This window comes from Patagioenas fasciata, chromosome 26, assembly GCF_037038585.1.
Source record: "Patagioenas fasciata isolate bPatFas1 chromosome 26, bPatFas1.hap1, whole genome shotgun sequence".
Taxonomy (NCBI): domain Eukaryota; kingdom Metazoa; phylum Chordata; class Aves; order Columbiformes; family Columbidae; genus Patagioenas; species Patagioenas fasciata.
The window spans coordinates 6,105,286-6,112,450 of record NC_092545.1 but is presented as its reverse complement, the minus strand read 5'-3'; positions in this window follow the sequence as shown (position 1 = coordinate 6,112,450).

Sequence of the window (7,165 nt, the reverse complement as noted above, 5' to 3'; positions counted from 1 at the left end):
ATATCTCCTGATTATTTCACTGCAGCATGCTGAGGCTGCAGAGTAATCGAATTAGGCAAATATTATGGGGAAGAAAATGGGCAGATAAGTAGCTTAAAGTGATTGAAATGACCTGGAGGTGGCCATGCAAATGGTCTGTATAATATCCTGTAATAACCCTGGCCTGGCAGCTCCAAGGAGGCTGAATTCCAGTAACAGGGCATCCAAACAGGCTCATTCACAATGGCTTAGGGGTCCCTGGGGTGGCTCAGCCCTGGACCCCCCTCCTCCCCATCACCCATGCAAGGGGGACCCTCCACCCATCGCCAGGAGGTGCTTTGGGATGTGGGTGGTTTTGCTGCTGGGGGGGGATATGCCCCGCCATGGATGTCACGGAGCCTCCCCAGGGATGCTAAAGAGGGTGAGAGACACCACATTCCCATCTCCAAACCCGCCTGATAAATCACCAGGACAGCGAGACCCAGACAAGGGAGGGATCGATACGGGATGGCGCACGGCGAGAGCAGCCGAGCCCCAAGACGTCCCCAAGCAGCCAGGACAGGGATAAACAGGGCAAAAAGATCCAAAGCACATCCCAGGATGGAGAGAAAAGCTCTGGTTAAACCCCTCCCGTCCCTTCGCGCAGGTGGGGGAGCCGAGAGCAGTGAAAAGAGATGATAAAAATAGTCCTGCTCCCAGGGCCGAGCAGTGAAAGAAACCAGAGCCGTCAATCCAGCTGCTGCTCCCCAGGGATGCTGGCACCGCTGGGGAGCAGAGCCGATCCCCCCGGGATGCGGGACTGGCAGAAAGGCACAAAGGAGACGTTTTTCTCTCTTCCTTTGCTGGACGCATTGAAGGAGATCAAGAGAAAACGCCCCTGCATCGCTGGAAGCGGGAAGGGAGCAAAAATAGTCCTGGCTGGAGCCGTGCGTACAACAAAGTCTCCCGTCACCCGCCCGCGCCGCTCGCGGCAGGTAACAAGATGCTGCCTCTTGCCGTGATCAATTAAACTGACAGAATCCACCGGTCTGTGCCGCTTTGTGTCTCCGGAGCATCCAGGAGCTGAGCGGGAGGCTGGAGCTTCGCCTGTATCCCAAGGCAGCATCGCCAAAATCCCTCTGGACCAGGTGCGGTGCAGACACGGCAGCATCCTGGTTTTGGGATGTCCCACATCCCCAGCACACCCCAATCCATGTCCCCTCTCTTGCCACCCGTCTGGCTCTGCAATCACCCAGGACAGACCCCGGTCTCTTTGCTGCTTGTGTCTGCACCGCACTGGGCGCTGATCTTTGTGTGCGCAGCAATAATGATAATTAATCAGAAACAGCTTTCACGAAATGGGATCAGTTTGGGCCACTGGGTTGCTTTCCCATCAGGGGAAACAAAACAAGATGTAAAGCAAAAAAACCCACCCAAAACTGGGTGCCCCGACAGACAAGACATAAATGATACATAATGTGATGTGCTTGGGGAAGCAGCTCTTGAAAGAGATTGGCTTTGACAGCCTAATAAATGTTGGCTTCTGACGGGCCCCAGCTCCAAGATGAATCCTCCCAACTTTAATTGGAGACATGATGCTCCCATTACCCAGAACAGAAAATCCCACCTCCCTGCCTCGGATTTCTCCATTGATGAAATTATCTTCTTTATTTTTTCTTTCTATGCCTCTAATTGATTGCAATGTTGTTCTACCCTTGGAGAATTTGCTCGTGCAGCCTGGTAGGGCTGGAGATGAGACTCAGAGATGGCTGGAAGGGTCCCCGTGCTGCACAGGGAGGGGATGGGGGACACGCAGAGACCCCCCAAAACCTGTAGCATCCTCAGTGAGCCCATACGCTTCCTCAGAGGAGGAGGAGGAGGAGGCAGAGACTGCTGGGCGGGATGGAAAATGAGCTGGGAGGTGGGGAGAGGGAAGGGCAGCACAAAAATTACCTGATAGCCATCTCCCTACCTGAGTTTAATTTCCCTGTCGGATTTAGCAGGCAGATCCCAGCCCCGCTCGCCGGCAGCTGACAGAGCCCTGGCGGCGCTGACAAGCTGAGATTAGCAAGGCTGAGCCTGGGACGGGGCTGGAGGCTCCCGCCTCGCCACCCGGCAGGTCTGGGCTGCGAGAAAAAGGGAGTTTGCCCCCTGAAATGGAGTGGGAATGGGGGTCACTGCCACCCAGAGCACCATAGGGCACCCCCAGTCACCTCCAGCCCCCCTGGGGACACAGTGGTTTAATTCAGCCCCGCTTCTCTGGTGTCTCCTTCTTGAGCAATGCGAAAAGAGCAGCCGTGCCAGGCATTAGGAGGGGAAAGTGGGCATTGTTACTCCAGGCTAATGGTCCATATTTTGTTTACGCTTTCTGTTTTCCCGTCTAATAGCTGCTCCTGGGCTCGCCGTCACTTTTCTCTCCTCGCTGTTACCGCCGGCAATTACTCCCCAGCATTTGCATTTAATGATAAGGCCGGGACCGGGTGCTTTTGAATAGATGTCACACGATCGGTGCTTTCACAGTGACGCTGCTCCCTGTGTCAGAGCAGGAGGGGAAGTGGGGACGGAGGAAGGGGGAGCAGCATTTGGGGTGGCAGGACCAGCATCCATCCCCATAGAGCGTGCACAGGACCTTTGCATCCAGCTAAACCAGTGCCACCCCGTCCCCAGTGCCACCAGCATGGAGCAAAGCAAGGGGAGTGTTGGAGGAGCCAACCTGGGGCTTAGCAGCAAGGCAGGGCTCATCATTAATGATTTATTCTTAATTAGGCTGTTCGGTCCGTTGCAACCATGCTCTGGCATCTTCGGCACCGGGGTGTCTGAGGAAAAACAAACGTCTTGGCAAGAGGATGAGTTCCCCACCTATCGCTTGGGTAGCGCGGAAATAATTACATAGCAACGAGGTGAGCTCCGGTTTCACGGAGCGCTTGGTGTTCACCGGGCGCCTGATCCCAAGCGTTGCCGGTAACGGATACGGCAAACACGCGGCTGCACACGCACAGGGATGCCCAGAGGGGTCACAGGGGGAATAACGGTGCGTTAAAAGGCTTCTGTGCACCCCAAACGGCTTCTTTGCGGGGGTTCAGCATCACCCAGCACGGAGCTGCTGGCAAAACACCCCCCAGCACATGGGCTGGGGACCTGGGGGGAAGGTTTAAACTCAAAAATAGGGGGGAAAAAAGACCCGGCAGCGAGAGAAATTCAAGACACCTCATTTCAAGTGTCAGCCACTCGGCTCAGCAGCTCACGGCTGGCAGAGGCGTTTTCCAGCTGATGAGCAGCGGTTGGCTTCATTTACAAATAGCTCCTCTGATTAATTGCAGGGAGGCAATGAGGTTCTGTTGGCATCACTGATGAGCCCTTTGGGGACCTGGGTCATGTTGTGAGTTCTGCTCCTGGCTGGGGAAGGGTTGGAGTTGTGGGGTGGCAATGGGACCCCCAATCCCTGTCACCGATCCCGGGTCACCCAACACAGTCACCATCATCCTCCCAGTCCCTACTGGGACCCAGGACCCCGGTGACAAAGCCACAGGGTGCACAGAAACCTGAAAGTGGCTTTTGATTTTGCAACAAGGGATAGAAGACACCAGCAATATGGGTTGTCACCCTGGTGCTTTTGCACCAGGAGTCATTTTGGTTGGAAAGGGCCCTGTAGATCATCAAGGGAGCTTTGCATCGGGGGAGCATCGCGGTCCCCAGCGGTGCCACATGTCCCCGGAGCCGCAGAGCAGAGCTCGGGAGCCACCGTGCTGCTGGGAGCTGCAGTTCTCCCGCCAGCCGCGCACAAAACAAAACCCCAGCGCCAGCAAACAGCGAGATCCCGCCTGTCCGAGGCCATTAATGAACCCGCGGCACTTTCGGAGAGAGCCCCCGCGCTCGCCGCAAAGCGCTGGCCCCGCTCCAGCCGCCCTCATTACATCCTGCCTCCGAAAATCCCCGCTGCCTGTGCAATTAGGACGGGTGAGAGCATCAGTGTGCGGCTCAGCATCCCATACCCGGCCCCCATGGGGGCTGCTTTTGGAGCAGGGGTGTGTTTAGCTGCAGACCCCCCATATCCATGGCTTTCCAGCAAAGCCGGGATGCTGGTGGGGCTCTGGGGTCTTTCCCCCCCTCCTAAACCTCTAACGCACCCCTGGAAGATGCTGCCCAACCAGTATAACCAGCGTGCCATCCCACAGCACCCACCGCATGAGCGGGGAGGAGGGACTCAGCGTTTGTCCCCCCCGTCACCCCTCATCAGCATGCAGCGGGGCTGAGCGGTGACAGGTTGGGATGCGGGATGAGTTCCATAAACCGCGTGGAACCGGAGTCGGCGGTAATGAGACGCTCGTGAAATCTTGCGCCGATCTGTGTCAGCGCCCTAATCGCAGGCGACAGCGGGGCTCTGCGGCTGCTGGGAGATGATAATATTAATGTCAGGAAGCATCAAGCGGAGGATGCGCCTTTCAAAGTGGGGGGATTACATTCCCCGCGGAAGAAAAGGCAACAGCCCTAATCTTTGCTGTTGGATCGCGGGCGCTGGGGGAAGCGTCTCGGGGTGACCTGGGCTGTGTGTGACATGGAGGCGGGTTGAACATATGTGCACATATGGGCACGGGGTATAGCCAGGCTGTTTGTAGTGTGAACACCGTTATAATGATCCAAATCCCATCGTTTGCTTCTCTTCCATCCCTCTCCCTGCATCCCACCTCCTGCGCATCCCCAGGGCAGAGCATCGCTACCCGCACAGGGGGAAACTTGGGCTGAGAAGCGAATCCAGGTGCAGAAGCAAAGCTCCTCTTGTAATCCACGCGGCTTTTCCCCGTCTCCGGGTGCGGCTGCCAATCCGGAATTCATTAGCATGCGATCTGCTCTCATCTGGGACGCCGGGGGAAGAGGAGCTGACAGGCGAGCGCAAACAAAACCAAACAAACTACAAAAGCAAAGGGCCGGGGATGCTGCGGATGCTGACAGATGCGAGGCAGCCGGGTACCGCGTCTGGGTGGAGATGAGCAGAGGTGCCGGGTGGGAAAAAACCCCTTAAAGATCACGTTTTTCCTCGTTATTTATTCACAGTGAGCCTGCAAGGCTGGCAATGCCTTTTTGGTCGGTGAAGTCTCTTTCCTGTCCTAGAACTCCTTGCACTTACAAAAGGATGAGTACAAAGGCCCGGGGTCATTAATACATCTCTCTGCTGTGGGTACATCAGCTCTGAGCCGATTTTGCACTGAGTGAGCTCAGTAACAGCTGCCAAATCCCAGCGCTGGGCAAACAGCTGCCCCAGCCGGGACCCATGAGCTGGGAAGGCAATAGATCCCAGCAGAGGGGATAGGGCTGGTTTGGGGCTTTGCTGAGCCATGGTGAGGTGGGTTGCATTTTTATTTTCCCTATTTTTCAAGTGTAAAAGCACTTTCCTCTCAGGCCTGAGATGAAGCAGAAGCTCATAGCACTGCACCATGCAGGTGAAATCCTGCTCATAAGTGCTTGTTTTTAAGCTGTTTGGCAGCTTTGTGCTTTGCTTTTTGCTGCTCCGTTTGCTCCCAAAAGCCCGATGTTCCCTGGTACCTTGTGCAGTGTCCCCATGTCCCATGCAGCAGAGCTGGGAGGTTACTGTGGCATGGGGGCTCCCAAAAGCCTGGTGTTCCCTGGTACCTTGTGCAATGTCCCCATGTCCCATGCAGCAGAGCTGGGGGGTTACTGGGGCACGGGGGGCTCCCAAAAGCCTGGTGTTCCCTGGTACCTTGTGCAATGTCCCCATGTCCCATGCAGCAGAGCTGGGGGGTTGCTGGGGCACGGGGGGGCTGCAGAGAAGCAGTAACAGAGCAGCTGGGGAAAAGATAATAAAGCAATAAGAGAGAAGGTTCCCCATGGGGGAATTTGGGATCAATAACTTGGGAGGTAAAGAGAGCAGGAGCCCTGCAACTCGCTGATGAGGGAGAAATGGGGCAGCAATTAGCCCAAAAAGGAGCAAAGGTCACCAAGTGCAGGCGGAGTGACCCAGAGCTGATGGTTAATGGGGCTTTAGGGGATGGCAAAGAGATGACGGCTGCAATAATGCGCCGTAGGTTACACAATGTGCCGGAGGGGCTGTGGGGTGAGTTGGGGGGAGCGCTGCACTTACTGGGGGGGAAAAGGCAATAAGGTCCTTGATAATGGGTCCAAAAGGGGAAAAGGGGAGTGCTGGTATTCAGATGTGTGCTGTTTCAGCCCCACAATGACAAATGTCTGCTCCGTGTCACCGTGGAGCCTGGGGATGAGGGTTTCAGGGACGAGGTGGCATCTCTGCAGGGTGCAGGGAATAAATGGGATCAGCAATGCACGAGCAGGTGACTCTGATCCTCACGGAGCAAGAAATGGCTCAGCCCAGGGTTATTCAAAGCCTCAGTCACGTATTTCAGGTTTTCCCTTAGCGCAATGATGCCCAGGGGGAGGCAAAGGGGCAGCAGCTCCGTGTGCTGGTACATCCAGGCCAGGATCAGGTCCTGCACACCACCCGGGTGTGTGTTTTGGGGATGGGATGAAGATGTGGTGCCACGAGCAGCTGAGAAAACAGACGACATTGGCAGCAGAGCCGGGTTAATTTGGAGCAGAAGGGCGTCTGGGGTGTTGGCGAGTGCAGAACTCATGGAAAAGTGGATCTGTGACTCGGTGATTGACTTTTTAACCCAATTACTCTCGTGGCTGTTGCACAGACTCAGCTTCACACCAGCCCAGCTCTGTCCTGAGCACATCCACTGCTGTTCAGCACAGATAAAGCCGGCACTGCCCTCCTTGGCTCCTCCAGCATCCCGTGGCACCAGGGATGGGGACACGGCCTGGGTGTCACCTTCCTGGGCACAGGTCTGGGGACAGGTCGGTGCTGAGCAATGTGGGACATCAGCAGGATGGGAGCTGCCGGTTCTGCTGCACCGGGGGTGATCCTGCCCTGTGCCCCCTCCTTCCCATGCTCCCCAGGGCTGCGGGGTCTGGACTCAGGGATTTTGGGTCCCCACACCTTGGAAACGTGATATAATGATTATTTTCCTGTGCAATAAGCAAGGAGCAGAGCCCCAGAGCCTTCACCCTGCTCTGAGCATCCCCAAGCCCCCAGATCCCCCCCAGAGGGCACGGAGGGGGTGTGGGACAGGTGGAAACCCCCAGGTCTTGACACCATCCAGGGTTAACCCAGAGAAGGCACAGGAGGGGTACGAAGGGCATTTTTGGGTAGAGATCGCCCCTAGCAGAGCCCTTG